Source organism: Hypanus sabinus, chromosome 12 (genome assembly GCF_030144855.1).
Source record: "Hypanus sabinus isolate sHypSab1 chromosome 12, sHypSab1.hap1, whole genome shotgun sequence".
NCBI lineage: Eukaryota > Metazoa > Chordata > Chondrichthyes > Myliobatiformes > Dasyatidae > Hypanus > Hypanus sabinus.
In genome coordinates, this window is record NC_082717.1 from 89,389,132 (window position 1) to 89,410,222 (window position 21,091).

At 47.8% G+C, this 21,091-nt stretch overlaps 3 non-coding genes across 3 annotated transcripts; all 3 read left to right on the forward strand.

Moving 5' to 3' along the window:
- Positions 1-1,266: 1,266 nt before the first annotated feature.
- LOC132403343 (U5 spliceosomal RNA) lies at positions 1,267-1,380 on the forward strand. Its single transcript, XR_009515249.1, has one exon. It is a non-coding gene; the product is annotated as a U5 spliceosomal RNA (small nuclear RNA).
- Positions 1,381-14,124: 12,744 nt separating this feature from the next.
- LOC132403344 (U5 spliceosomal RNA) lies at positions 14,125-14,238 on the forward strand. The gene has a single exon (XR_009515250.1). It is a non-coding gene; the product is annotated as a U5 spliceosomal RNA (small nuclear RNA).
- A 4,083-nt stretch (positions 14,239-18,321) lies between these two features.
- On the forward strand, positions 18,322-18,435 carry LOC132403340 (U5 spliceosomal RNA). Its single transcript, XR_009515246.1, has one exon. It is a non-coding gene; the product is annotated as a U5 spliceosomal RNA (small nuclear RNA).
- Positions 18,436-21,091: the final 2,656 nt, after the last annotated feature.

The window sequence follows — 21,091 nt, forward strand, 5'->3', positions numbered from 1 at the left end:
AAATCGCTGCAGTCCAGGTTGAACGATGGAGTTTTGGTCTGTAGAAGAGTGAAGGGTTAAACCCCGCAGGAAGGAAAGAGGATCTGAGGTCAGGCCAGAGTAACCATGAGTTTACTGAAGGGGGTTAGGTACGAGGGGCCAAATGGCCTTCACTGGCACCTGGTCTGAGTGTTGCCACCATTTCCCATTTTGGGCTGTCAGTGTGGACTGGTGTAATGGGTGACACATATTGTTCATATAAACTGTTGGACATTATTCACAAACACTGTCTTTCAGTTGTGTTAACTTTAGGAGCCGGTGTAGTAGTGACATCAGTGTAAGATGACTGCTTTTGCTTTGTTGGTAATGGAAGTAAAGGCTTCTGTTAAGCACACAATATTAATCACGTGTTTTATTCACAAAATCCTGCACTAGTATGTCAAGATGGCCCGACTGGCACATTCCAGGTTAGGTGCAGAGGGACTCACTGAAACCTGGTGCAGTCACTCCAAGGACCACAGTAACACACACAAAATGCTGGTGGAACTCAGCAGGCCAGGCAGCATCTATAGGGAGAAGTACAGTCGACGTTTCGAGCCGAGACCCTTCGTCAGGACTGTACAGGATCAAACGTTGACTGTACTTCTCCTATAGATGCTGCCCGGCCTGCTGTGTTCCACCAGCATTTTGTGTGTGTTGCTTGAATTTCCAGCATCTGCAGAGTTCCTGGTGTTTGCAAGGACGACAGTGTAGGGTTCATCCACTGCAGGAAAGAGAGGGGTCAGGTCGGTGGGGAAGCCCCACAATTAATGTAATAGTGAAACACCCCAGAGGGTCTCATGAGTGGCAACAGTCCTATTGGTTTTACCGAATGGAATTGACTATGAATGTAACAAAGAAAAGGTATTGCACGGCTTATTCTTGCAATTTATATTGTGAATGAAGTTTATTTTGAAACTGCTATGCAGTATCTACTTTCCCCGTGTATCACATTCCGAACCCGGTTTTGTTCTCCGTAACACACAACCCACCGGAAGTGAACCCGGTGCTTGGTCACGCCCCGCCCCTTATTTACATACCACAATGCTTTGCGCAAATGCAAAAAAAGAATATAATTCCTTTTGTAGTTCGTAAAAGACCTTGTAAATCGACTTTCTGCTGTTTTATGAAGTTTTGCTAAAGTGTTGTTTCTGTTCCGTTGTGATTCTGGTGACAAATGTAGCGGGTCGCATTAACTTTAGAGGGGTAGGGGGTGTGTGGGGAGAGAATGGCGACGGCTGATGGTCAGTTCTCTGGTTTCTCTTCAGATCGAATAAATCTTTCGCCTTTTACTAAAGATTTCCGTGGAGAGGAACGCTCAGAGTCTCGGGCAATTTTTTGTTGCCCTGCGCAGGCGGGGCTTGTTAATCACCAAAGAAAAGATTGTGATCGTCCGTAGGATATTCTGGCATTATTCCCTGGTTGACAGTTCCTAAAAATTCTTACGGTGTGTTGTCTTTCATGAACCGTGGGATTGAGTTCAAGAGCCGAGAAGTAATGTTACAGCTGTATAGGGGACCATGGTCAGACCCCACTTGGATATATGCTCTGTGCTCAGTTCTGGTCTCCTCACTACAGGAAGGATGTGGAAACCATAGAAAGGGTGCAGAGGAGATTTACAAGGATGTTGCCTGGATTGGGGAGCATGCCTTATGAGAATAGGTTGAGTGAACTCGGCCTTTTCTCCTTGGAGCGATGGAGGATGACAGGTGACCTGATAGCGGTGTGGATAGTCAGAGGCTTTTTCCCAGGGCTGAAATGGCTAACACAATGATTGCACCCTAATAGGCGGGGGACCAGCATTGTGGCAGACAGGTTTGCCACTGCAACACGGATGAGTTTAAACTAAGTAGTGGGGGTGGGGGTGGGGGTGGGGTGGGGATGAACTGGAAATGTAAGGATGGAGTTAAAGGGAAAGTGAAAATAAGAAACGTTAAAAAGGACAACAGTAGAAAGCTTAAGAAGAGATCATACAGTATGGCCAAGTGAAATAGGAATTGAAATGAAAGGAGAGGGGAGTAACAAATTAAAAGTATTATATATGAATACACGAAGTATAAGGAATAAAGTAGATGAGTTTGAGGCTCTGTTGGAAATCGGCAAGTACGATGTTGTGGGAATAACAGAGACATGGCTTCAAGCGGAGAGGGCCTGGAAAATGAATATTCAAGGATATACATCTTATCGATAGGACAGACTGACTGGAGAGGGGGTGGGGTGGCTGTGTTGGTGAGGAATGATATTCAGTCCCTTGCAAGGGAGAATGTAGAATCGGGGATGTAGAGTCAGTATGGATAGAACTGAGAAATTCTAAGAGTAGAAAGACCCTAATGGGAGTTATCTACAGGCCCCCAAACAGCAGTCTGGGTGTAGAGCGTAAGTTGAATGAAGAGTTAAAATTGGCATGTCGCAAAGGTGATGATACAGTTGTCATGGGGAATTTCAACACGCAGGTAGACTGGGAGAATCAGAATGGCACTTGGACCCCAAGAAAGGGAGTTTGTGGAGTGCCTCTGAGATGGACTCTTAGAACAGCTTGTACTGGAGCCTACCAGGGAGAAGGCAATTCTAGGTTTAGTGTTGTGCAATGAACCGGATTTGATCAGGGACCTCGAGGTAAAGGAACCATTAGGAGGTAGTGGCCATATGATAAGTTTAAACTTACAATTTGAGAAGGAGCAGGGAAAATCGGATGTGTTAGTATACAGTTGAACAAAGGGAACTACGGAGCTATGAGGGAGGAGCTGGCCAAAGTTCAATGGAACAATACCCTAGCAGGGAAGACAGTGGAACAACAATGGCAGGTATTTCTGGGAATAATGCAGAAGGTGCAGGATCGGTTCATTCCAAAGAGGAAGAAAGATCCTAAGGGGAGTAAGGGGCGGCCTTGGCTGACGAGGGAGGTAAAGGGCAGTATAAAAATAAAAGAGAAGTATAACATAACAAAGATGAGCGGGAAACCGGAGGACTGGGAAGCTTTTAAAGAGCAACAGAAAATAACAAAAAAGGCAATACGCCAAGAAAAAATAAGGTTCTAAGGTAAACTAGCCAAGAATATAAAGGAGGATAGTAAAAGCTTCTTCAGGTATGTGAATAGCAAAAAAAAAAAAATAGTTAAGACCAAAATTGGGCCATTGAAGACAGAAATGGGTGAACTTATTATGGGGAACAAGGAAATGGCAGACGAGTTGAACAGGTACTTTGGATCTGTCTTCACTAGGGAAGACACAAACAATCGTCGAGATGTAATAGTGGCCAAAGGAACTAGGGTAAAGGATGAACTGAAGGAAATTTATATTAGGCAAGAAACGGTGTTGGATAGACTGTTGAGTCTGAAGGCTGATAAGTCCCCGGGACCTGATGGTCTGCATCCCAGGGTACTTAAAGAGGTGGCTCTAGAAATTGTGGACGCATTGGTAATCATTTTCCAATGTTCTATAGATTCAGGAACAGTTCCTGCTGATTAGAGGGTGGCTAATGTTGTCCCACTTTTCAAGAAAGGAGGGAGAGAGAAAACAGGGAATTATCGACCAGTTAGTCTGACGTCAGTGGTGGGAAAGATGCTGGAGTCAATTATAAAAGAGGAAATTACAACACATTTGGATAGCAGTAACAGGATCAGTCTGAGTCAGCATGGATTTATGAAGGGAAAATCATGCTTGACTAATCTTCTGGAGTTTTTTGAGGATGTAACTATGAAAATGGACAAGGGAGAGCCAGTGGATGTAGTGACCTGGACTTCCAGAAAGCTTTTGATAAAGTCCCACATAGGAGATTAGTGGGCAAAATTAGGGCACATGGTATTGGGGGCAGAGTACTGACATGGATTGAAAATTGGCTGGCTGACAGGAAACAAAGAGTGGTGATTAATGGGTCCCTTTCAGAATGGCAGGCTGTGACCAGTGGGGTACCGCAAGGTTCAGTGCTGGGACTGCAGCTGTTTACAATATACATTAATGATTTAGATGAAGGGATTAAAAGTAACATTAGGAAATTTGCTGATGACACAAAGCTGGGTGGCAGGAGGATGTTATGAGAATGCAGGGTGACTTGGACAGGTTGGGTGAGTGGGCAAATATATGGCAGATGCAGTTTAATGTGGATAAATGTGAGGTTATCCACTTTGGTGGCAAGACCAGGAAGGCAGATTACTGTCTAAATGGAGTCAAATTAGGAAAAGGGGAAGTACAACGAGATCTAGGTGTTCTTGTACATCAGTCAATGAAAGCAAACATGCTGGTACAGCAGGCAGTAAAGAAAGCTAATGGCATGCTGGCCTTTATAACAAGAGGAATTGAGTATAGGAGTAAAGAGGTCTTTCTGCAGCTGTACAGGGCCCTGGTGAGACCCCACCTGGAGTATTGTGTACAGTTTTGGTCTCCAAATTTGAGGAAGGACATTCTTGCTATTGAGGGAGTGCAGCGTAGGTTCACAAAGATAATTCCCGGGATGGCGGGACTGTCATATGTTGAAAGATTGGAGCGACTGGGCCTGTATCCACTGGAATTTAGGATGAGAGGGGATCTGATTGAAACATATAAGATTATTAATGGATTGGACACGCTGGAGGCAGGAAGCATGTTCCCGCTGATGGGTGAGTCCAGAACTAGAGGCCACAGCTTAAGAATAAGGGGTAGGCCATTTAGAATAGAGATGCGGAAAAACTTTTTCACTCAGAGAGTGGTAGATATGTGGAATGCTCTGCCCCAGAAGGCAGTGGAGGCCAAGTCTCTGGATGCATTCAAGAGAGAGTTAGTTAGAGCTCTTATAGATAGCGGGGTCAAGGGATAGACAATAGACAATAGGTGCAGAAGTAGACCATTCGGCCCTTCGAGCCTGTAAGTTCATTATCAAAGTACATATATGTCACCATATACTGTACCACCCTGAGATTCATTTTCTTGCAGGCATTCACAGTAGAACAAAGACATACAATAGGATCGATGAAAAACTACACAAAGATGAGAATGGTCAAAAGAAGACAAACTATGCAAATACCAAAAATTGAATAATATTAATAAATTGTGCATATAATAAATAATAAGTAAATAAATAATACATACTCTTTGAAAGTGAGTCTGCTGGTTGTGAAATTTGTTCAGACAGTGAAATTATCATTGCTGGTTCAGGAGCCGGATGGCTCTAGGGTCATAACTGTTCCTGAACCTGGTGGTGTGGAACCGTAGGCTTCTTTCAGACTCGAAATGTATCATGAAGAGCATCCTGACTGGCTGTATCACTGCCTGGTATGGGGGGGGGGGGGTGGGGGGGGTGCTACTGCATGAGATCAAAATAAGTTACTGAAACTTGTAAAATTAGTCATCTCCATCTTGGCTATCAGCCTCAGTAGAATCCAAGACATCTTCAAGGAGTGGCGCCTCAGGATCTATCAGTAAGGATCCCCACTACCCAGGACATGTTCTCTTCATACCGTTACTGTCGGGAAGGAGGTACAGAAACCTGAAGGCATGCACTCAGGGATTCAGGGACAGCTTCTTCCCCTCTGCCATCTCATTCCTAAATAGACATTGAACCCATGAATACTACCTCACTACTTTATTATTTCTGGGGTTTTTTGCACTACTTACTTTAAGTTAATTATTTAATGGACATATATATACTTAAAGTAAGTCTGTTTTTCTGTATTTATTTGTCATATATTTCATTGTACTGTTGCTGTAAAGTTAACAAATTTCATGACATCTACTGGTGATATTAATTCTAATTCTGCCCCTCCTGCCTGATGATAATAGCGAGAAAAGAGCATGGCCAGGAAATGGGGGTCCTTGATAATGGATGCTGTTTTCTTGGTTAAAAGTTTAGAAGTAATAAATTATAAAGGGACCCAAGGGTCAGTCAGAAATTTCAGAATCAGAATCAGGTTTATTATCACCGGCATGTGTCATGAAACTTGTTAACTTGGCAGCAGCAGTTCAATGCAATGCATAACAATATAGAAATCAATCAATTACAGTAAATATATATATATTAAATAGATTTAAAATATTGCAAAAACTATATTTTTAAAAAGTGAGGTAGTGTTCATGGGTTCAATGTGCATTTAGGAATCATATAGCAGTGGGGGAGAAGCTGTTCCTGAATCGCTGAATGTGAGCCTTTAGGCTTCTGTACTGCCTTCCTTGTGGTAACAGTGAGAAGAGGGAATGCCCTGGGTGATGGGGGTTCTTAATATTGGACATCACCTTCCTGAGACGCTACTCCTCTAAGATGTCTTGGATACTACGGAGGTTAGTACCAAACATGCAGCTGACTAACTTTCTGTAGTATCTTTTGGTCTTCTGTAGTAGCCCCCCCATACCAGACAGTGATGCAGCCTGGCAGAATGCTCTCCATGGTACACCTACAGAAGTTTTTTGAGTGTTTTAGTCGACAAACCAAATCTCTTCAAACTGCTAATGAAGTATAGTTGCTATCTTGCCTTCTTTATGACCACAAGGGGTGATTGATATGTTTGTGTCCTAAGGAGTCAATTTTAGAAAACCTAGCACATTTATTTTTCAACATAGTCCCCTCCTACATTTACACACTTAGTCCAGCGGTCGTGGAGCATACGGATCTTGGACCTCCAGGAGTTTTCCACAGATGGGTGATTGATAAGTTTGTGGCCTAAGAAGGAGATGATGAGTTATACAGCTCTCATCTCATGCACATGCAGGGAAACTCTTTTTGAGTGATTATGCAGAAAGTTTGAAGTTAACAAATCTCCTGCTACCTTAGGCCACAAACTTATCAATCACCCCGATGAGTTATTAACTGTTGAGTACATCGATATGTTAGGACCAGGTTAGATCCTCAGAGATCTTGACACCCAGGAACTTGAAACTGCTCACTCTCTCCACTTATGATCCTTCTATGAGATTGGTTTATGTTACTCTTTCTGAAATCCACGATCAGTCAGACCGGGAGAGGGAGACCTCAGTCAGTCTGGATCGGAAGCAGCATCTTCAACACCATCACACTGAGCACGGGGCCCCCTAGGGCTGTGTGCTCAGTCCACTGACCCACATCTGTGCCGCAACACACAGCTGGAGAGGAGGTGCAGCAGCTAACGGACTGGTGTAGAGCCAACAACCTATCTCTGAATGTGAACAAAACAAAAGAGATGGTTGTTGACTTCAAGAGGGCATGGAGTGACCACTCCCCGCTGAACATCGACGGCTCCTCGGTAGAGATCGTTAAGAGCACCAAATTTCTTGGTGTTCTCCTGATGGAGAATCTCACCTGGTCCCTCAATACCAGCTCCATTGCAAAGAAAACCCAGCAGCATGTCTACTTTTTGCGAAGTAATCACATCTCATCACATTCTACAGGGGTTGTATTGAGAGCATCCTGAGCAGCTGCATCACTGCCTGGTTTGGAAATTGCACCATCTCGGATTGCAAGACCCTGCAGTAGATAGTGAGGTCAGTTGAGAAGATCATCCGGGTCTCTCTTCCCGCCATCATGGACATTTACACCACACGCTGCATCTGCAAACAGCATTATGAAGGACCCCACGCACCCCTCATACAAACTCTTCTCCCTCCTGCAGTCTGAGAAAAGGCACCAAAGCATTCAGACTCTCCCGTCCAGACTATGTAACAGTTTCTTCCCCCAAGCTATCAGACTCCTCAATACCCAGAGCCTGGGCTGACACCTTACTGCCCTACTGTCCTGTTTATTATTTGTTGTAATGCCTGCACTGTTTTGTGCACTTTATGCAGTCCTGGGTAGGTCTGTAGTCTAGTGTAGTTGTTTTTTTTCTCTGAGTTGTTTTTTATGTAGTTCAGTCTAGTTTTTGTACTGTGTCATGTAACACCATGGTCCTGAAAAACAACGTCTCATTTTTACTATGCACTGTACATAGCCGTTATGGTCAAAATGACAATAAAACAGACTTGACTTGAATCAGCTCTTTTGTCTTATTGACATTGAGTGCAAGTTTGTCGCTGTGACACCACTCAACCAGCTGGCATATCTCACTCTTGTACGTCCTCTCATCTCCACCTGAGATTCTGCCAGCAGTGGTTGTATCATCAGCAAATACCAGTCATTCTGGTTGAGAAGGCACACAAATGTACCTTTGTTTCATGCACCCATAAGACCAGTAATTTTGAAGAAAATTCCCTGCAGTGCAGTAAAGCCATGTGATCATTGAGGTCATGTTATTCAGACAGTGAATGTGATACCCACGCTCCATGACCACAATGAAGGTGAGAGAACAATTTGTAAATTGGGAGTTTGGAGTTTTATTTTGTATTTACATACCCGGTTTATGCAGTTATAGACTGCTATTGTATGTTGCAGTCAAATATTAAGGCATCTTATTCTAGTTATGGATCCACCCATCCCATAGACAATATCCTGTTGTATATTGTGGTGAACAGTTTGGGAGAGGTGGCAAGAAAGAGCAAACTTTTGTCATAGGTCCATTGTTTAGCTGCATAGTGCTTTACTGCCCCTTACAGAGCATATTCCTGCTTGCCAAGGTGCCTTTTGCTACTTGGCAACATTTCTGATCTGTTCCTTCTGCAAAAAGACCAAAAGGTTTGAGCAGATCTCCATTTCTTTTACACAGAGTTGATGGTCATCCAGCAGCAATGAATGTCTGCCTTCGTATCCATCGCTGAGAACGGTTCTGGGTGAACAAAGGCTAGTGTTAGGACTTTATCAGGACCGCGTGTCTCTCAGCTGAGGGACCTTGCAGTAGGAAAAGCAGCAGGTTGCTCCTGAATGCAGCTTCCAGAGTGGTATGGGGTTGCCAGTGTGTTGGAATGACAGCACAAAGATCAGCTGCTTCACCACCATTCAGGCTACATCCCAGCTGGACCATTACCCTCCCTCTTCTCAGGACTCCAAACACATTCTAGCCTGATGGATTTCTGCTCAAAGGAGCCCCTACTCAGGACTTTCTCCACCTGCAATGAGAGTCCAACATAGCAGAACATCCTGCGAATGACCAGAACATTCAGATAGAGCATCAAAGTCGAAGTTGAGTTCATTGTCTCACACACACAAGTACATGTATGGAGGGGGGTGGGGGGGTGATTGATAAGTTCATGGCCCAGGGTAAAAGGAGTCAATTTTAGAAAACCTAGCACATTTAGTTTTCAACATAGTCCCCTCCTACATTTACACACTTAGTCCGGCGGTCGTGGAGCATACGGATCTTGGACCTCCAGAAAGTGTCCACAGCTGGGGTGATTGATAAGTTTGTGGTCTAAGGTAGAAGTTATTGACTTTAAACTAACTGGCCCACTGGAGGACTGCAGTGAGGAGGAGTCGATGACCCACCTCTTTGCACACTGTGGGTTCGTGGAGAAGGTGTGGAGGAGGATGGAAGGGGCGGTGTCGAGGTTCATCCCCAGCAGCTGCATAACAGAGGACTCTCTGATCTATGGGGACGCACACAGAGACCAACATCCGGTGCTGCTGGCAGATCATCAACTCAGTTAAAGACGCTCTTTGGTCGGCCCGAAACTTGATGGTCTACCAGCACACGGAGATGTCTGTGGGGGAATGCTGCCGACTGGCACTCTCGGCTGCAGGAGTCCGTGCTGAGGGACGCACTCAAACTCGGTGCAGCCACGGCAAAGGCTCATTGGGGAAGGACCACAGTCTAGGGTTCATCACCTGCGGGATGGGAGGGGTCAGGTGGGGAGGAGAATACCCCTCATCAGCGGTGTGGATAGATGAGTCAACATAGTGCTCCAGGAAATGTATAGACCATAAAGGAACTTCGGTAAAGGAATGAGAGTCAATGCCCGGATGTTTATTGTTAATAATTTTATTTTATTGTAAATAACTCTTTAATCCTTGCCTAAGGTTTGAGAGTCAATGAACTGTAAATATCTTTAATTTGAATTTTAAAAAACTGGCGGAGGTTTGTAGGCGCTGGAAATCCGGAGAAACTCGGCAGGCCAGTCGGCATCAGCTCAGGGGTCGGCTGATTCCTTTCATCAGGGCTGGATGCATAGACGAGAAGGCAGAGTGAGAAAGGGAGACGCACAAGGTAATAGGTGAAGCTGAGAGAGATGAATTAAAGAGCTGGGAAGTCATTTGGTGAGAGAGATAACGGACTGGTGAAGGCAGAATCTGATAGGAGAGGAGAGAAGATCATGGAAGAAAGGGAAGGGGGAGGAGCACCAGAGGGTGGTGATGAGACAAATAAGGTGAGGAAGGGAAACAGGAATGGGGGAATGCTGGGCGGGGCTCAATTACCAGAAGTCGGAGAAATTGATCTTTGTGCTATCAGGTTGAACCCTACCCAGACAGATGCTCTGAGTGGGGCCTAATCACAGCAGTAGAGTAGACCGTGGAATGAGAAAAGGACGTAGAATTGAAATGGATGGTCAGCACTTTTTCTGGCAGATGGAGAGTATGTGCTCTGCGAAGCAGTCTCCCAGTCCGACTGATACTCAGAAGGCTTCATCGGGATCGCTGGACGCCGTATATGACCCCAACGGACTCACAGGTGAAGTATCACCTCACCTTGAAGGACAGTTGGGGCCCTGAATGTTAGTGAGGGAAGTGGTATAGGGGCAGGTGTAGCACTTTTTTTTTCTCCAAAAATATACTTCATTTGAAAAATATTCAGAAATAAAATTATTTACAATTAACCATTCGTGACTCTCAATTCTTATTCAAAAGTAAAGTTATTTACAATAAACCAGTCATTGACTCTCAATCCTTTACAGACATTTCCACACCCTCAGCCACTCACGTGGCACTATGTTGGTTCATCTACCCACACCACTGATGAGGGGTATACTCCTTGCCACCCTACCCCTCCCACTCACGCGGGAGAAGAACTCTAAACTGTGGTCCTTCCCCACCGGGCCCTTGCGGTGGCTGCACCGTTTGAGTGCGTCCCTCAGCCGAGAGTGTGCCAGTCGGCAGCATTCCCCCACGGACATCTCCATGTGCTGGTAGACCATCAAGTTTTGGGCTGACCAAAGAGCGTCTTTCACCGAGTTGATGATCTGCCAGCAGCACCGGATGTTGGTCTCGGTGTGCGCCCCCGGGTCAGAGAGTCCTCTGACACACAGCTGCTGGGGATGAACCTCGACACTGCCCCTTCCCTCCTCCTCCACACCTTCTCCACAAACCTACAGTGTGCATAGAGGTGGGTCACCGACTCCTCCTCACTGCAGTCCTCCCGTGGGCAGTGGGGTGTGGAGACGATGTTCTGGGCGTACAGGAGGGATCGGACTGGGAGGGCCCCTCTCTCCACCAGCCAGGCGAGGTCTTGGTGCCTGTTGGTGAGGTCTAACGATGAGGCATTTTGCCAGGTAAACTGGACGGTCTGCTCAGGGAACCACCCCACTGTGTGCATCACGTTCTTCTCCTGCAGCGCCTGCAGGACCTTGCGTACTGACCACTGCCTGATGGCCCTGTGGAGAAAGGCATTGACCTGGAAGAACTTCTCTAAGAAGGACAGGTATGGCGGCAATGACCAGCTGACAGGGGTGTTGCGCGGGAAAGAAGCCAGACCCATCCTTCCTAGCCAGGGCAACAGGTAGAACCTGGGCACATAGTGGTACTTGGTGCCCACGTATTTGGGATCCACACACAACCTGATGCAGCCACACACGAAGCTGGCCATCAGGGTGAGGGCGACACTGGGAATGTTTTTGCCCCCGTTGTCCAGGATCTTGAGCATGGTGGTCGGTCTGACCGGCTCCACCTTGGATCCCCAGACAAATCTGAAGACGGCTCAGGTGATTTCTGAGCTGAAGGGGCGGGGGACTGGCCACACCTGCGCCAAGTACAGCAGCCCTGAGAGCACCTCACACCTGATAACCAGGTTCTTGCCCGTTATCGAAAGGGATTGCCCCCTCCCAAAGCCCCAGTTTCTGTTTCACCTTGGCAGTCTGCTCCTGCCAGTTCTTGTTGCACACCTTGGCCCCTCCGAACCAGATCCCCAACACCTTCACGTGATCAGCCTTGATGGTGAAGGGGACGCTGGATCGGTTGACAAGTTGGCGAAAAGCATGGCTTCGCTGTTTGTGCGGTTGACCCTGGCCCCTGACGCCAGCTCAAACTGTTCGCAGATGCTGATCAGCCTGTGAACTGACCTCGGATCGGAGCAGAAGACGGTGACGTCGTCCATGTACAGGGAGGTTTTGACTTGGGTCCCTCCACTGCCTGGCAGCATCACCTCTCTTATGCCCTCATCCCTCCTGATGGCTTCGGCAAAGGGTTCTATGCAGCACACGAACAAGACAGGGGAGAGAGGGCAGCCCTGCCTGACTCCAGACCTAATGGGGAAGCTGCCTGTTTCCCACCCGTTGACCTGGACTGCGCTACAGATGTCCGTGTAGAGCAGTCTGATCCAATTCCGGATTCCCTCCCCAAATCCCATTTTGGAGAGTACATCCGCCATGTACGATATCCTGTTGAAGGCTTTGTCCTGGTCCAAGCTGACCAGGCAGGCGTCCACCCCCCTGTCCTGCTCGTAAGTGATGGTGTCCCTCAGCAGCGTGAGGCTGTCCGAGATCTTCCTGCCCGGTACAGCACAGGTTTGGTCCGGGTGGATCACCTGTCCCAGAGCAGACCTGACCCTGTTGGCGATTGCCTTGGGCAGGATCTTGTGGTCGATGCTAAGGAGAGAAATTGGCCTCCAGTTCCTAACATCTTCCTTTTCTCCCTTCTGCTTGTCTGAAGCCTTTCTGATTCTGACACCGGACATCGAGGGTCTAGGTCCTGTGTACAATAAAACATTACTGAAAGCATTGACTCTGTCATGTAAGAATGAAAGAGGTTGTGTGGTTTATTCTTGTAGTTTTTATTCTGGGTAAGGGAGTGATTGCTGAAAGTGGATGATCAGCAGATATTGCAGGTAAAATCGCTGCAGTCCAGGCTGAACGATGGAGTTTTGGTAGAAGAGTGAAGGGTTAAACCCCGCAGGAAGGAAAGAGGATCTGAGGTCAGGCCAGAGTAACCATGAGTTTACTGAAGGGGGTTAGGTATGAGGGGCCAAATGGCCTTCACTGGCACCTGGTCTGAGTGTTGCCACCATTTCCCATTTTGGGCTGTCAGTGTGGACTGGTGTAATGGGTGACACATATTGTTCATATAAACTGTTGGACATTATTCACAAACACTGTCTTTCAGTTGTGTTAACTTTAGGAGCCGGTGTAGTAGTGACGTCAGTGTAAGGTGACTGCTTTTGCTTTGTTGGTAATGGAAGTAAAGGCTTCTGTTAAGCACACAATATTAATCACGTGTTTTATTCACAAAATCCTGCACTAGTATGTCAAGATGGCCCGACTGGCACATTCCAGGTTACGTGCAGAGGGACTCACTGAAACCTGGTGCAGTCACTCCAAGGACCACAGTAACACACACAAAATGCTGGTGGAACTCAGCAGGCCAGGCAGCATCTATAGGAGAAGTACAGTCGACGTTTCGAGCCGAGACCCTTCGTCAGGACTGTACAGGATCAAACGTTGACTGTACTTCTCCTATAGATGCTGCCCGGCCTGCTGTGTTCCACCAGCATTTTGTGTGTGTTGCTTGAATTTCCAGCATCTGCAGAGTTCCTGGTGTTTGCAAGGACGACAGTGTAGGGTTCATCCACTGCAGGAAAGAGAGGGGTCAGGTCGGTGGGGAAGCCCCACAATTAATGTAATAGTGAAACACCCCAGAGGGTCTCATGAGTGGCAACAGTCCTATTGGTTTTAACGAATGGAATTGACTATGAATGTAACAAAGAAAAGGTATTGCACGGCTTATTCTTGCAATTTATATTGTGAATGAAGTTTATTTTGAAACTGCTATGCAGTATCTACTTTCCCCGTGTATCACATTCCGAACCCGGTTTTGTTCTCCGTAACACACAACCCACCGGAAGTGAACCCGGTGCTTGGTCACGCCCCGACCCTTATTTACATACCACAATGCTTTGCGCAAATGCAAAAAAAAGAATATAATTCCTTTTGTAGTTCGTAAAAGACCTTGTAAATCGACTTTCTGCTGTTTTATGAAGTTTTGCTAAAGTGTTGTTTCTGTTCCGTTGTGATTCTGGTGACAAATGTAGCGGGTCGCATTAACTTTAGAGGGGTAGGGGGTGTGTGGGGAGAGAATGGCGACGGCTGATTGTCAGTTCTCTGGTTTCTCTTCAGATCGAATAAATCTTTCGCCTTTTACTAAAGATTTCCGTGGAGAGGAACGCTCAGAGTCTCGGGCAATTTTTTGTTGCCCTGCGCAGGCGGGGCTTGTTAATCACCAAAGAAAAGATTGTGATCGTCCGTAGGATATTCTGGCATTATTCCCTGGTTGACAGTTCCTAAGAAATCTTACGGTGTGTTGTCTTTCATGAACCGTGGGATTGAGTTCAAGAGCCGAGAAGTAATGTTACAGCTGTATAGGGGACCATGGTCAGACCCCACTTGGATATATGCTCTGTGCTCAGTTCTGGTCTCCTCACTACAGGAAGGATGTGGAAACCATAGAAAGGGTGCAGAGGAGATTTACAAGGATGTTGCCTGGATTGGGGAGCATGCCTTATGAGAATAGGTTGAGTGAACTCGGCCTTTTCTCCTTGGAGCGATGGAGGATGACAGGTGACCTGATAGCGGTGTGGATAGTCAGAGGCTTTTTCCCAGGGCTGAAATGTAACACAATGATTGCACCCTAATAGGCGGGGGACCAGCATTGTGGCAGACAGGTTTGCCACTGCAACACGGATGAGTTTAAACTAAGTGGTGGGGGTGGGGGTGGGGGTGGGGTGGGGATGAACTGGAAATGTAAGGATGGAGTTAAAGGGAAAGTGAAAATAAGAAACGTTAAAAAGGACAACAGTAGAAAGCTTAAGAAGAGATCATACAGTATGGCCAAGTGAAATAGGAATTGAAATGAAAGGAGAGGGGAGTAACAAATTAAAAGTATTATATATGAATGCACGAAGTATAAGGAATAAAGTAGATGAGTTTGAGGCTCTGTTGGAAATCGGCAAGTACGATGTTGTGGGAATAACAGAGACATGGCTTCAAGCGGAGAGGGCCTGGAAAATGAATATTCAAGGATATACATCTTATCGATAGGACAGACTGACTGGAGAGGGGGTGGGGTGGCTGTGTTGGTGAGGAATGATATTCAGTCCCTTGCAAGGGAGAATGTAGAATCGGGGATGTAGAGTCAGTATGGATAGAACTGAGAAATTCTAAGGGTAGAAAGACCCTAATGGGAGTTATCTACAGGCCCCGAAACAGCAGTCTGGGTGTAGAGCGTAAGTTGAATGAAGAGTTAAAATTGGCATGTCGCAAAGGTAATGATACAGTTGTCATGGGGAATTTCAACACGCAGGTAGACTGGGAGAATCAGAATGGCACTTGGACCCCAAGAAAGGGAGTTTGTGGAGTGCCTCTGAGATGGACTCTTAGAACAGCTTGTACTGGAGCCTACCAGGGAGAAGGCAATTCTAGGTTTAGTGTTGTGCAATGAACCGGATTTGATCAGGGACCTCGAGGTAAAGGAACCATTAGGAGGTAGTGGCCATATGATAAGTTTAAACTTACAATTTGAGAAGGAGAAGGGAAAATCGGATGTGTTAGTATACAGTTGAACAAAGGGAACTGCGGAGCTATGAGGGAGGAGCTGGCCAAAGTTCAATGGAACAATACCCTAGCAGGGAAGACAGTGGAACAACAATGGCAGGTATTTCTGGGAATAATGCAGAAGGTGCAGGATCGGTTCATTCCAAAGAGGAAGAAAGATCCTAAGGGGAGTAAGGGGCGGCCTTGGCTGACGAGGGATGTAAAGGGCAGTATAAAAATAAAAGAGAAGTATAACATAACAAAGATGAGCGGGAAACCGGAGGACTGGGAAGCTTTTAAAGAGCAACAGAAAATAACAAAAAAGGCAATACGCCAAGAAAAAATGAGGTTCTAAGGTAAACTAGCCAAGAATATAAAGGAGGATAGTAAAAGCTTCTTCAGGTATGTGAATAGCAAAAAAAAAAAATAGTTAAGACCAAAATTGGGCCATTGAAGACAGAAATGGGTGAATTTATTATGGGGAACAAGGAAATGGCAGACGAGTTGAACAGGTACTTTGGATCTGTCTTCACTAGGGAAGACACAAACAATCTCCCAGATGTAATAGTGGCCAAAGGAACTAGGGTAAAGGATGAACTGAAGGAAATTTATATTAGGCAAGAAACGGTGTTGGATAAACTGTTGAGTCTGAAGGCTGATAAGTCCCCAGGACCTGATGGTCTGCATCCCAGGGTACTTAAAGAGGTGGCTCTTGAAATCATGGATGCATTGGTAATCATTTTCCAATGTTCTATAGATTCAGGAACAGTTCCTGCTGATTAGAGGGTGGCTAATGTTGTCCCACTTTTCAAGAAAGGAGGGAGAGAGAAAACAGGGAATTATCGACCAGTTAGTCTGACGTCAGTGGTGGGAAAGATGCTGGAGTCAATTATAAAAGAGGAAATTACAACACATTTGGATAGCAGTAGAAGGATCAGTCTGAGTCAGCATGGATTTATGAAGGGAAAATCATGCTTGACTAATCTTCTGGAGTTTTTTGAGGATGTAACTATGAAAATGGACAAGGGAGAGCCAGTGGATGTAGTGACCTGGACTTCCAGAAAGCTTTTGATGAAGTCCCACAAAGGAGATTAGTGGGCAAAATTAGGGCACATGGTATTGGGGGCAGAGTACTGACATGGATTGAAAATTGGCTGGCTGACAGGAAACAAAGAGTGGTGATTAATGGGTCCCTTTCAGAATGGCAGGCTGCGACCAGTGGGGTACCGCAAGGTTCTCGGTGCTGGGACAGCAGCTGTTTACAATATACATTAATGATTTAGATGAAGGGATTAAAAGTAACATTAGGAAATTTGCTGATGACACAAAGCTGGGTGTCAGGAGGATGTTATGAGAATGCAGGGTGACTTGGACAGGTTGGGTGAGTGGGCAAATATATGGCAGATGCAGTTTAATGTGGATAAATGTGAGGTTATCCACTTTGGTGGCAAGACCAGGAAGGCAGATTACTGTCTAAATGGAGTCAAATTAGGAAAAGGGGAAGTACAACGAGATCTAGGTGTTCTTGCACATCAGTCAATGAAAGCAAGCATGCAGGTACAGCAGGCAGTGAAGAAAGCTAATGGCATGCTGGCCTTTATAACAAGAGGAATTGAGTATAGGAGTAAAGAGGTCTTTCTGCAGCTGTACAGGGCCCTGGTGAGACCCCACCTGGAGTACTGTGTACAGTTTTGGTCTCCAAATTTGAGGAAGGACATTCTTGCTATTGAGGGAGTGCAGCGTAGGTTCACAAAGATAATTCCCGGAATGGCGGGACTGTCATATGTTGAAAGATTGGAGCGACTGGGCCTGTATCCACTGGAATTTAGGATGAGAGGGGATCTGATTGAAACATGTAAGATTATTAAGGGATTGGACACGCTGGAGGCAGGAAGCATGTTCCTGCTGATGGGTGAGTCCAGAACTAGAGGCCACAGCTTAAGAATAAGGGGTAGGCCATTTAGAACAGAGATGCGGAAAAACTTTTTCACTCAGAGAGTGGTGGATATGTGGAATGCTCTGCCCCAGAAGGCAGTGGAGGCCAAGTCTCTGGATGCATTCAAGAGAGAGTTAGTTAGAGCTCTTATAGATAGCGGGGTCAAGGGATAGACAATAGACAATAGGTGCAGAAGTAGACCATTCGGCCCTTTGAGCCTGCACCGCCATTTTGAGATCATGGCTGATCATCTACTATCAATACCCGGTTCCTGCCTTGCCCTCATATCCCTTGATTCTCCTATCCATAAGATACCTATCTAGCTCCTTCTTGAAAGCATCCAGAGAATTGGCCTCCAGATATGGGGAGAGGGCAGGAACCGGGTACTGATTGTGTATGATCAGCCATGATCACAGTGAGTGACGGGCCGAATGGCCTACCCCTGCACCTACTGTCTATTGTCTATTAACACAAGGTGGCACAGTTTTAAGGTGCTTTCCTCTTCCTTTCTCGTCCTGATGGAGGGTCTCGGGCCGCAACGTCGACAGTTAATCTCTCTACACATGCTGAGTTCCGCTATCAAATTCAGTCTGTTCTTGGTCACGCCCCGCTCCCTTATTTACATACCAGAATGCTTTGTGCAAATGTAAGTTAATAATAATTCCTCATCCTGTGGTTTGCGTGAAGAATTGTAAAATAACGTTTTACTGCTTGGAGTTAAATCGCGGGGTCTCTGCTATTGTGATTCTGGTGACAAATGTAGCGGGTCGCATTAACTTTAGAGGGGTAGGGGGTGTGTGGGGAGAGAATGGCGACGGCTGATTGTCAGTTCTCTGGTTTCTCTTCAGATCGAATAAATCTTTCGCCTTTTACTAAAGATTTCCGTGGAGAGGAACGCTCAGAGTCTCGGGCAATTTTTTGTTGCCCTGCGCAAGCGGGGCTTGTTAATCACCAAAAAGAGATTATCTTTACATGTACCGCTACGGAGTATTTTCTGTTGTGTAGTGGGGGTAACTGTTGGACGCTGTAGGAAACTCGGCGGTTCATGCAACAGTTGATTTCTCCAATACCCCCTTCCAGCATCTTCAGCAGGAGTGGAAAGGAAGAGGGAGGATGCCGGAAAAGAGTGGGTGGAAGAGGGGTTGTTGGAGACAGCTAAGCTAAGGTGGGAAAGGCTGAGGTGTATCGTGCGAGAAAGAGGAGGGGCACCAGAGGCAGCTGAGGTGAACCCACTCTTTGCGGAAGGTGCAGAAAAGCTCTCAAGCAGTTTGTTTAAACACTCACCCTTGGTGATGGTGGACCACAGTACAGGGTTCTTCTGCTCCTGGAGAGGGAGGGGTAGGAAATCCCTCAACTGTTGTAAAATTATAAAACCCCCAGGGTGAAGAAGTGGTGGTGATGGTGTCTGTCACTGGGGGAAGATTGGTCAGTGTTCCTGTTTCAATGTCTGGCTTGTTCTGGAGTTCCGCACACTTCAGCTCCCAGAGCTGGAGTGTGGACGCTGTGCTCCCAGAGCTGGAGTGTGGACGCTGTGCTCCCAGAGCTGGAGTGTGGACGCTGTGCTCCCAGAGCTGGAGGGTGGACGCTGTGCTCCCAGAGCTGGAGGGTGGACGCTGTGCTCCCAGAGCTGGAGGGTGGACGCTGTGCTCCCAGAGCTGGAGGGTGGACGCTGTGCTCCCAGAGCTGGAGGGTGGACGCTGTGCTCCCAGAGCTGGAGGGTGGACGCTGTGCTCCCAGAGCTGGAGGGTGGACGCTGTGCTCCCAGAGCTGGAGGGTGGACGCTGTGCTCCCAGAGCTGGAGGGTGGACGCTGTGCTCCCAGAGCTGGAGGGTGGACGCTGTGCTCCCAGAGCTGGAGGGTGGACGCTGTGCTCCCAGAGCTGGAGGGTGGACGCTGTGCTCCCAGAGCTGGAGGGTGGACGCTGTGCTCCCAGAGCTGGAGGGTGGACGCTGTGCTCCCAGAGCTGGAGGGTGGACGCTGTGCTCCCAGAGCTGGAGGGTGGACGCTGTGCTCCCAGAGCTGGAGGGTGGACGCTGTGCTCCCAGAGCTGGAGGGTGGACGCTGTGCTCCCAGAGCTGGAGGGTGGACGCTGTGCTCCCAGAGCTGGAGGGTGGACGCTGTGCTCCCAGAGCTGGAGTGTGGACGCTGTGCTCCCAGAGCTGGAGTGTGGACGCTGTGCTCCCAGAGCTGGAGGGTGGACGCTGTGCTCCCAGAGCTGGAGGGTGGACGCTGTGCTCCCAGAGCTGGAGGGTGGACGCTGTGCTCCCAGAGCTGGAGGGTGGACGCTGTGCTCCCAGAGCTGGAGGGTGGACGCTGTGCTCCCAGAGCTGGAGGGTGGACGCTGTGCTCCCAGAGCTGGAGGGTGGACGCTGTGCTCCCAGAGCTGGAGGGTGGACGCTGTGCTCCCAGAGCTGGAGTGTGGACGCTGTGCTCCCAGAGCTGGAGTGTGGACGCTGTGCTCCCAGAGCTGGAGTGTGGACGCTGTGCTCCCAGAGCTGGAGGGTGGACGCTGTGCTCCCAGAGCTGGAGGGTGGACGCTGTGCTCCCAGAGCTGGAGGGTGGACGCTGTGCTCCCAGAGCTGGAGTGTGGACGCTGTGCTCCCAGAGCTGGAGTGTGGACGCTGTGCTCCCAGAGCTGGAGGGTGGACGCTGTGCTCCCAGAGCTGGAGGGTGGACGCTGTGCTCCCAGAGCTGGAGTGTGGACGCTGTGCTCTCAGAGCTGGAGTGTGGACGCTGTGCTCTCAGAGCTGGAGTGTGGACGCTGTGCTCTCAGAGCTGGAGTGTGGACGCTGTGCTCCCAGAGCTGGAGTGTGGACGCTGTGCTCCCAGAGCTGGAGTGTGGACGCTGTGCTCCCAGAGCTGGAGTGTGGACGCTGTGCTCCCAGAGCTGGAGTGTGGACGCTGTGCTCTCAGAGCTGGAGTGTGGACGCTGTGCTCTCAGAGCTGGAGTGTGGACGCTGTGCTCCCAGAGCTGGAGTGTGGACGCTGTGCTCCCAGAGCTGGAGTGTGGACGCTGTGCTCCCAGAGCTGGAGTGTGGACGCTGTGCTCCCAGAGCTGGAGTGTGGACGCTGTGCTCCCAGAGCTGGAGTGTGGACGCTGTGCTCCCAGAGCTGGAGTGTGGACGCTGTGCTCCCAGAGCTGGAGTGTGGACGCTGTGCTCCCAGAGCTGGAGTGTGGACGCTGTGCTCTCAGAGCTGGGGTGAGTTAAAAACTGCTCATTGCCTTTTCTACCTATTACTTTGACTCTCAGTACCCTGTTGTCCCTTGAGTGGCGTCTTCCAAGAATTCTTCCTTTTCTTTACCTGCCATTCTCCTTCGCTCTCGGCCGAACAGTTCCCTTCCCCTGGGGAGGGCCCTGAGCTGGGGTGGGGGGGGGGGAGACTGCTGCCCTCTGGGGACATCGTTAGTAGCTTCTTTTGGGTGGTGTCCCCTTCCACACACACGCTGCAGCGGCCTTCCTCTGCAATTCCAATCTTCTGTCTTCTCCCCGTAACTTTTAACACTATTAATAATCAAGAACCTAAAAGCCTCCACTTTAAATACACCCAGAAATACAGCAAAAATCCCAGAGGTTCCCCCTCATCTCCGTTCTAAATG